Source organism: Saccostrea cucullata, unplaced genomic scaffold, assembly GCF_032062105.1.
Source record: "Saccostrea cucullata isolate Sc308-1 unplaced genomic scaffold, CSIRO_AGI_Scuc_v1 ctg16403, whole genome shotgun sequence".
Lineage (NCBI taxonomy): Eukaryota > Metazoa > Mollusca > Bivalvia > Ostreida > Ostreidae > Saccostrea > Saccostrea cuccullata.
In genome coordinates this window covers 1,748-12,700 of record NW_026940971.1, presented here as the reverse complement: position 1 = coordinate 12,700, position 10,953 = coordinate 1,748, and the positions used below count along the sequence as shown (strand labels likewise).

Sequence of the window (10,953 nt, the reverse complement as noted above, 5' to 3'; positions counted from 1 at the left end):
AAAAATACAATAAAATCGGCAATGCGGCTACCTCAAAACGGATGCGCGCGGGCCTGAGAACCAGGATTTCAATTTTATATGGCCTAAGGTATCATTTTTAAACATCTATCGGGCTATAAATACGGGTTGGTACGAAATTAAATTCATCATAAAGCCCTTCGGGCTTTATGGAATTTAATCTCGTGACCAACCTGTATTTATATCCCGATAGATGCTAAAAAATGATACCTTATTTCTTAAATAGACCAGAAGAAAGGCTTGCAACCTTAGAATTTATTCAAAACATAGGGAACTTCTTATACATGTACCTTATATACTCGCCTATAAGTCGGTCCGCCTATAAGTCGGTTGTACTTAATAAGCTTATATTTCAGGATTCGATTGCACGAACGTTAGTTAAATTAACTTCAAGTTAATGCCGTAACAAGCTGTTAAATTTTTAACGATAAGTTACAAAAAAATGTCAGTTAAATTGTTGTTGTTCGAAAGTCAATTAAAGTTTAATTAGTTCAACTCAAAGCCATTTAATTGATGTCTTCTAGTTAACTCTCTGTTAAAATAGTTCGACGCGTGCACTTCCCTTACCTATGGTGAAAAGATTACTGACGTCATAATTGAAATGACGTCAATTTGTAAATGTGAATTTGCTACAGAAAATTTACTTGATATAATGTTATTTTAAAATTTTGCTTTATATATTATTAAAAGTACATGTAGTTTGTTTAACCTCATTGATAGTTAACTTTTTTGTATGTATTATATATTCTAACACTAGGCGTTGAATTTGAAACTAAAAATAATACTCAGTAATTTAAAAAAAAAAAAAACTCTCTAAAAAGGGGAGAGGAACACCCCCCCCCCCTTCTTAATATTTTGTGCCTGGGGTTCATGGAATAAATGTTTTTATCAACTTACATGTACATATATACGTATCAATATATTGACACAGCCCTAATATGCAATCATGTCTAAATTGAAATCAGGATCAAATGTGTGTTTTGCTCATGTCAGACGTTTATATTTTCTCTGTATAAGTTCGTCCTTCATCGCAAACAAGTTTTGAAATGATAACAATTGTGATTGAAATGTTTAATTAAATATTTAATGTACCTATGTAACCTAAGTTAAATCTGTTAGTTAAATCACAAAATTAACTAAGGTTTAACTGGTAGTTAACTTTCGTGCAACCGATTTAACTTGCTATTAATTTTAATGTCGCGTTAACACAAAGTTAACGGCTAGTTAAATTTAATTATCGTTCGTGCAACCGAATCCAGATGGACTGACCTCATATAATACCATTATTTGAATCTCATTCGTCTGTCTGTCAGTCAGTCAGTCTGTCTGTCTGTCTGTCCGTCCGTCACAAAAACTTTAACCTTGCCCATAACTTTTGATTGAGTGGACCTATGACTTTCATATTTCACATGTGTATTTCTTGTGACAAGACCTTTCTTTGGGTACCACTAAATTTGACCTTATGACCTTGACCTTGGAGTTTGACCCACTTTTACACAAAAATGTATTTTTTTTTTATTTTGGGCATAACTTTTGAATGGTAGATACTAGGACTTTTATATTTCACATATGTATTGTTTGTGGCATGACCTTTCATTGGATATCAAGAACTTTGACCTTTTGACATTGACCTTGGAGATTACTGTACTTATGAAAAAACATTGACCTTGGCCATAACTTTAAGTCGGTAAGGACTAGGGCTTTCATACTTCATATATATAATCCTTTAGAGAAGTCCTTTCATTGGGTAGCAAGAACTGTGACCTTCTGACCTTGAATTTGGAGTTTGGCCCACTTTTAAAAAAATTAACCTTAGCCATAACTTTTGTGAAGGGTTAGGGCTAGGGTTTTCATACCTTAAATATTTAATCCTTGTGACAAGACCTTTCAATTGATATCAAGCACTTACACCCTTTGACCTTGATCTTGGAGTTTGACCTACATTTTAAAAGATTTAACCTTGGCCATAACTTTTGAATGGTAAGGGCTAGGGCTTTCATACTTCACAAAAGTAATCCTTGTGAGAAGACCTTTCACTGGATACCAAGAACTTTGACCCTTTTACCTTGACCTTGCAGTTTGACCTATTTTTTTTAAATTTGAGTACCAATATATTTAATTTACATTTTAAAAAAGTTTAATCTTCGCTTTGTTGCCATACGGGGTCATCAATGTTTCACAAACACATTTTGTTCCATTTAACTTTTACTTGAAAAGAGATAGGGCTTTCATATTTGACATGTGTATTACCTATGAGAAGATATTTCCAAGCATGCTATGATTTCTGACTCCTTGACCTTGGCCTTCACGATTGACCTTATTTAAAAAAAAATCAACTTTGATAATTTCTTAATGGCATATAATAGGGCGTTCATATTTGACATCTCACCCACAAAGACACCGAAAGCGGGGGACCACAATTCTTTGAATTTGCTTGTTAACCCTAATTTTCCATCTACAGAATTGCTTTTGACTTATTTGTGTAACGTAATATATATGGTGCAGATAAACAAACTCTTGTATTTCTACCCGGATAACAAAGCATGTTTCTGGGCATGGATGTACTTTTGGTTCCATAAAATGAACAAAAGACCAGCTGGATCACCACAGAAAGTCGTCATTTACCCATTCTTACCATTTACTAGTTTAAATTGATATAATTTTTACATGTCCGATTATAATCGATAATTAACTACTTAGAGTAACCCAATCATCGATTATGAAAATTTTACCAATTCCCATCACTAATTATAGCTGAAAAATCTCTTCCAGAGTGTAAAAATTTACTTATACATATTTTTTTGCTATTAAGATATTAGATTCCATCATTGTTTCATTAAAAAAAAAAGTCTACAATTTCATTTAGAATGCTGAATGTCATTGTTCATGCTACTTTCACTGTCTGATTTATTTTTAGAACGCTATAGAACAAGACTCTTGTTTTAGATTAAAACAGAAGCATGGTCATTCTCCAAGTATATTTCAGCTTTTAACCCTTATTCAGACAGTAAAATGATCAAAGTAATTACCTAATCACCTGTAATTGATAGTGTGTACAGTATATAGGTACCGTAGTGCGATTTCATTACATAATCGTCTATGGCAGGAGGTATGAACTGTTGATTAGCCTTAGGTAATCTGGATTGGAACACACTAATTATTCTAATGAGTTAAAGGACAGTCAGAATGATATTGGTCACTCACAAGGGACACAGGGGCACCTGTAATGGGCAGAGGGGCGCACTGATTTGAGGGCGGGACGCAGGGCCCCTCTATTTCCCCCTAGCTGGAACACTGGTAGAATTACAGGGTCTTATGATACTCTTCAGTAAATTAATTACCCCAAAACAACAAAGTTATCAAGTTTCATCTTTATTAATCTAACTTTAAATCTTGCCTATAGGGCTCATGCAGCTATGTAATTTTTTACACAAAGTGATCTAAGTATTTATCAGCAGCATCAAAAAAGAAGACTCAAATTATGACTTAATAGGATAGAATTTACTCTGTGGAATTGGATGAACAACAGGCTGAGATCAAGTAAAACTTGCTTATATGAAACATGCTCACTAGCACCTGATACACGAAGGCTGAGAGCAAGGAAATCTAGCTTGCCTATATGAGCAATATCCACTAACGTGAGACATGCTCACTAGCACCTGATTCATGAAGGTTGAGGGCAACGTAGGTTTGCCCATATGAGCTATGTTTGCTAGCACCTGTGTAAAGAGCAGAGTAATCCTACCTAAGTAGAGCTAGGCTTGCCCTGGATGAAATATTTGATAATTTTCATAACATAAGTACACAACAATGATGCTGCATGATAGACGTACATGTACAATATCCCATGCTTGGGAAAAATGACATGGTAAAATACCATGAAGTAATATGCCAAATTATGCAGATGAGTAGCAGCTGCATAAGCCCCAAGTATGGGAAAGATATTGTAAGAAACGTGTTCATTTGCTTGTGATACTACATGCGATGGATAATATATTGCTTAAATTTTACAAAGTACAGGTATTCCAAAATAAAGTTTTAAAGTTTTGAAGTTCAGAAACAATCCATTAATCATAAGTGATACATATCAGAAAGTGTATATAATTCAGAGCTTATTCTATTGCCACACAATTGTTGCTACATTTCTTATACATATAATGTCATATTTTGTTAACTGTACTAGTTGCTAAACTACACTGCGCATCTTTGACCACATCCTCTGAAGTTTGAATATATCCGTCTATAACAGTCCGATGACCACCGTCCTAAAGTCTTTATGAGGTGATCTTCCATTCTTTCTGAAGCTGCTGATGTTGCTGCTCCAATTCTGAATGAATGTCCATTATATTGACTTGAATCATACCCAATTCTTTCAAGAATGTTTTTCAAATAATCAATGAAGTATGTCCTAGTTACAGGCAAATGACAATTTGTAACGAAAAATGGATCTTTTGGCAATGCATTCCTAAAACTGTGAATTTGCATGTACATACACAGAGATTTAACTGGTCAAATAACTGTTTGATTCGAATGTAACGTTATAGTTGTACCTTTGTGAAAACGGTCTGTTTTCGATTGCCTTAAAAATATCTTAATACAACTTTTCTCTACAAGAATATCTTCACAAGTTAAGTGGTATTCAGGGTCAAAATAACTTTGAATAGTTAATTCTCCACATTTAAAAAATCCATAAAATGCTGTAACATACATTGCTTCCAATAAAACATTTGTGTGTTTGTCAAATGCACCTTTTCTTAATTCTACACACATGATTTCTAAAATTTGGTATGTAATGGGTAGTCTAACTTTGGATGTACAAGTATTTGCTTGAACTTTTCTTATGCCATTCAAAATCAAGTTTAATCTTTCCATAGACTGACATTTTGATTCAAATGGGTTTGGTATCCCCTTTTCAATGTACATAAATCTAATGCCACACAAATATAATCTTATGGTGGAGTACTTCAAAGACAAATTGTTTTGGCAATATGCTACAAAATATATCAGAATGTCCTGAGAAATCGGTGGAAAATTGTCATCAAATTCAATATTATAGAGACCTAGAAATTGTTTGTAAGCATTAAAACCTTGCTGATATGCTTGTTAGGTCACCTGAGTAAACTCAGGTGACCTATTGCTGTCTGTTTTCATCCGTCGTTGTGCGGTTTGCGTCGTGCGTTAACATTTAAACATTTTCAGCTTCTTCTCTGAAACCACTGAACCAATTTCAACCAATTTTGGCATGTAGCATCTATGGGTGAAGGGGAACAAAAATTGTGAATTTCGTAGTCCCTGCCCCCCTGGGGCCTGGGGTGTGGGGCAAAAACCACTAAAAGCAGTGCAATCTTTAAAAATCTTCTTCTTTACTCCCAGACGTCAAGCAGTCAAACTGTTGGTATGATTGTAATCAGCATTGAGTCCTCTACCAAAATTGTAAAATTCATGGCCCCAGGGTCAGGGGTTCTGGTGTTAGGGCGGGGCGCTATTGATTATATAGTGAAAATGCATTAATTCTTAGAAAATCTTCTTCTCTGCTCCTGGGTATTAAATAAACTAATTAAGTTCATAGTTATGATGAGCCAGAGTGCCCCTACCAGAATTGTGAATTTTATGGCCCCAGGGTCAGGGGTAATGGTGTTAGGGTGGAGCTCTATTGATTATATAGTGAAAATGCATTAAATCTTTGAAAATCTTCTTCTCTGCTACTAGGTATCAAATAAACTAACTAAGTACATAGTTATGATGAGCAAGAGTGCCTCTACCAAATTTGTGAAATTCATGGCCCCAGGGTCAGGGGTTCTGTTGTTAGGGCGGGGCTCTATTGATTACATAGAGAAAATGCATTAAATCTTTGAAAATCTTACTCTCTGTTCCTGAGTATTTGATAAACTAACTAAGTACATAGTTATGATGAGCAAGAGTGCCTCTACCAGAATTGTGAATTTTATGGCCCCAGGGTCAGGGGTAATGGTGTTAGGGCGGGGCTCTATTGATTATATAGTGAAAATGCATTAAATCTTTGAAAATCTTCTTCTCTGCTACTAGGTATCAAATAAACTAACTAAGTACATAGTTATGATGAGCAAGAGTGCCTCTACCAAATTTGTGAAATTCATGGCCCCAGGGTCAGGGGTTCTGTTGTTAGGGCGGGGCTCTGACCCTTGCAGAATATTCCTGAGATGTCCTAAGAAATCCTAAGACAATCTTAAGATTTATTCCTCGGATATCTTGAAAAAATCCTAGGATTATTCCTAAGATTTCCTGAGATGTTTTTGGAACAGGAATTCCTGGGATTTCCTTGGACAGTCCCAATTCAGGGGTTCTAGAAAAATCCCAGGAATCAAAACACCAAGACTTCCCAGGATATCCCAGGAAAATCCCAACACTTAAAATGTCCTAGGAAATCAGGAATTCCTAGGATTTCCTAGGATATCCTAGCCTCCTAGGACATCTTTTTTTTTTAAAAAAATCATACATAGCAACAAAGCAGAATTATAAGATCTCTGAAAAAAATTTAATGAATGTATGCATTATAAAAATTCATGGCCACACAGAAAAAATAATACATAAAATAATTTTTAAAGAATGCTGATGGTATCTGATACAACAAATTCTTTACAATTTTACTGCTGTAACATTATAGTGCAGTTATGATTCAACATCATGATTTACACACAAGGGGGAAACAGATCGTCTTATTTTCAAACTATGTTGATACATTCTGAAGCAGCTCTCATAGAATATTTATGATATACATGTACAATGACAAATATTAATAATAATAAAAAAATATTTAAATCAACAACCTAGTGTAGAGAGTAGGGGTGAGGCCCTCAGAGTTCGTCACTTCTGAAGAATTCTGTACAATAAAAGATTCAGATACCAAACAGAACTAATTCATAACACCCCCCCCCCCATAAAAAAAAACAAAAACAGTATGCACCTGGTGGCAACAAAGTTTGAAAAAGAAAAAACATATAACAAAAACAAAAACATATAGGTCAAAGTCACAAGGTCATTAACCTTGATGTAATTTGAAAGAACTTAATTAGTGGAGTATGGATACTCAATATAAAATATCTACCTTTTATGGTTCAAAAGTAAAAGATTCAATAAGGCTTTATTTTAGCATAACGATGACAGTCAAGGTCATTGGTCTTGGTCTCATTTGAAAGTGGAGTAAGCATACCCAATATGAAGTATCTATATCTCTCATAATTCAAAAGTTATGGCAAAAGGTAAATTGGCAATAGACAGATAAACAGACAGGCAAAAACAATATGTGCCCCCGAAAGAGGCCTTGACCTCTGACCATTTCATTTCAAAATATATATGGGTAATATTTAATTTATAAACAATATTAAATTTGTATTGATGATTAATCATGTTCTGCAGTGGGATCGTCAAATATTTATAATATAAAATGTCATTGCAATATCTGATGGCTTTTTGGAAATGTTAAGAGAACGAAGTGTTACAGACAGACAGATTGACAAACAGAAAGATAAACAGACCCAAATTAATATCCCCCCTGCACCTCGTCAATCCAATATAAGTCGCTCAGCTTTAGTTGATCACTGATGTATCTTCTTTAGATGTACATTTTTCTTCTTCATCGCCAGTGGCCTAGTTGCAGATCGTGAAGCCTTGTTTGCTTTTTCTTCACTCAACTTTTCACTTGTCTTTGCTAAAATAAAATTTTACTTAATGTATTCCATTGTTTAGTCTAAATATGTAATTATTTCTAAGGGATGAAAATCAAACTTGTAAAATTTAGTAGCCAAAGATGCTACATGTATCAAGCTTTCAGATTCTACCAGTCCATAAAAATATGTGTTAAATTTGCCCAAGTAAGATGAACCATTTTTCTCAAAAGATTTATTTTATTCACACTTGCATAAGGAATAAGGTATGTTAATCAATTGCATACATGACATGATTTACAAATGATGTCATAATAATCTTACTGAATAGCCTTTTTGTAGAAAATAAAATTTTAATTCGCAATAGTTAACCGCTTTACCAGTTTACCACAGCTGTCGTATAAAGTCAATTTACTTGGCATTAAAATACTGTGAATTAAACTCTCCGTGTGAACAGAACATTAAAATCATACATTAACATTATTTGAACAGCTTACCTTTCTCGGCAATATTCTCCTTGTTGTAATTTGCTTCTTTTCCCTTAGTCCGAGTTAAACAGTCTGCAAAGTTATCAATAAAATTTTTTATAAGACGTGTATATAATATTTGTTCTTTTGTAATCTAGCTGAAATTAATTTTAATGATGGCTGTCATTGATATTTCTTGCTGATTTTTTCATTTTTCTGTTCTAAATTTTGCGAATATTATCTTATGAGTTCTACGACATCTGTGTCAGTTTTCCCAACTTAATACAAGTTACAGAGATTAAAATGTACCATAAACTTTCATAGATGACTTTCACATTTACAAAAGTTATTCCCCTTTGCGAGGTCAATCCAGGGTCAACCGGCGTAAGACACTGTTTCACCTCTATTACCTTACCAACTTTATGTATACGTCCAGTATCTCAGAAATATAGTATGTATGAATTTGTTCATTATGTTTTTAAAGTTGCCCCATATTCTGGCAATACAGTTACAGACCGATATTGTTAGATATAAATGTCTGAAAATAAAAATATTTCCAGGTAACTTACAAAGGACAAAGTGGGAGAAATGAGTGTTACGCCGACAACCGGAGATAACTCTTAGGAATGTGAAATCTGTATATTCTTTCAAGTTTAGAAAAAAATTTTTTTTTAAAAATTACAAGATACCTGAAACTTTCTCTTCATTTGGTAGTCTCAATGGGAGTTTCCAGTCTCATAATCCTTGCCAGGCTTCAAGGTTCTGGCTAGAAGATAACAATGCAATGAAGGCTTTATTTAACAGTATAATTCCAAAATTTACACCATGTCAAAACATTCAATGCAAATTTAACAGTACTTAACTGATAATAAATATTTGTTTATAAGTCTTCTGCTTACTAAATTTTAACATGTAAAACCTGGAAATATTTCACTGTGTTAAAAAAAAATAATGTACGTTTGATCTTCATGGACTAGACTGAATCACAGTATGCCCAAAAACCTTTTACACATATTCAAATCGTTTCTTCTGTTTCAATATTGAAATATTATACAACACATCACATGCACTAAATTATTAAACAATATTTGTGTGTTTAAATACATATTACAAGGAACCACTTGCCACTTACCCCACTGGCCTGTGGCCATGATATCTACACTTCTTCCAACGTTCCCTTTACTGCACTCCTAGCGAAACCAAGATTTTTGGGAAAGAGAACATGGTTTATGTGAAGAATTAGAGTCAATCTTGGACGTAAGTTGTGCATTTCATTACACTTAACCAGTCTCTCTAAACATTGCCGCTCCTTGAACTCCTATTTTGCGCTTCTCGATGAAGTCTCGCGAGAGGATGATACAGGACGGTGTAAAGTTATTTCGTGCCACACCAAGAAAATGCGGTTTGTTTATTCTTGAAAATAATTTGTGATTAATGTGAATTTACGTGTTTTTTTTTTACAAAAAGAAAATATATTTTAGCGAATATTTTCTGATAAATTAATATTCAAAGCTGAGTGTACAGTAAAATATATTTTATACACCGGGTACCAATTGATCGAAGATCACTTTTTTTACCACCTCTCGGAAGTTCGCGCGCAGACACGGTGTAGGGGTATTTTGTACACCTTTAAGAAATATCCCGACATTTTCCCGAGAATCTTGTTTAAAAAAACACGTAAGTTATTTTCAGTGACAAACGACCTGCATATTAGAAAAATAAAAAATAAATATCCTTGATCAACCAATTCTACTCACAGAAAGTGTTACAGAAGAAACCACAATGATACATTTAGGCCAAGAACAATTTGCATGGAAACCGTCCAAACACAAATATGGCGGATCGTGAAGTTGTCACATGTGCTGTAAACAACGACTTTTCTTCGTATCTACAAGCCTGTCACGATGTCTGTAAGTATCTTATTGCTAAGTGATGAATGAAAATTAGTATATCTGGCTATAAAACTATAGGGAAAGCGCATTTTTATCGTATTAAATAGTTATGTTACGACTCGAATTTGGTCAAAACCTTTGAAAAGTTTTTTTTGATCTTTGTTTATGTGGATAAAATTTTCAGGAAACTCTATAAGTTTTACTGCGTTTTTTTTAGATTTTCCTCGTTAAATAAAAGCAATACTCAATATCAAAAACATGAGGAATTATATTCTCAAACTCTGACAATACAACACGATTCTAACCCAACAATATTTGAAATACCAAGCTTTTTAAGTCAGAAAGTGACGAAAGTATGATGTCACAGACCAAGTCATGCTTCTTGAATATGCTGTTTATGTAGTACTTAAATTTGTGTAGTGTACTCTTCTTTCAATGACTCAATAATTACTTTTCTTTTGTATAGTCTCTCTGGCAGTTATGGGTGAATATACAGCGAAATCATACAGATTTGGATGAAGATGTTAAAGATAGTAAAGTCAAAGACAGTTTGATGAACCAAATGACACTGATAAAGAAGAAGATACAAAAAAAAGATACTTCTAGCCAGGCATGTAACTTTGAAGCTGATAGTTTGGTAACCACCTGAGAGATATATAATGTGTATGCAGGTGATGACGGTATAGGAGAGCCATTTCTTATAACGTGCTCTGAGGAAAATATGTTTTATTTTGTCGAAATGAAATGCGAAGTGAAAAATTAAATTGACAGATGAAGAAAATTTACCACTCCATCCTTCTGTTGTATTAATACTTGATGTTGTATTGCAAGATGGCCAAGTTTGTATGACCAGTGCTTTCGAAAAAAAAAACTATGCTTGCACTCAGTTTCCCATGAACGAAGCAATCTAAAGATTAAGTGTAGAATTTAATT

The 10,953-nt window shown here is 33.9% G+C and overlaps 1 long non-coding RNA gene across 1 annotated transcript; it reads right to left on the bottom strand.

The window, feature by feature from the left end:
• Window positions 1–6,174: 6,174 nt before the first annotated feature.
• LOC134256736 (uncharacterized) lies at window positions 6,175–9,541 on the bottom strand. The gene is made up of 4 exons (XR_009989776.1): window positions 9,261–9,541; window positions 8,818–8,894; window positions 8,159–8,221; window positions 6,175–7,705 (listed from the first exon to the last, which is right to left on the bottom strand). It is a non-coding gene; the product is annotated as an uncharacterized LOC134256736 (long non-coding RNA).
• Between the last annotated feature and the right edge of the window lie 1,412 nt (window positions 9,542–10,953).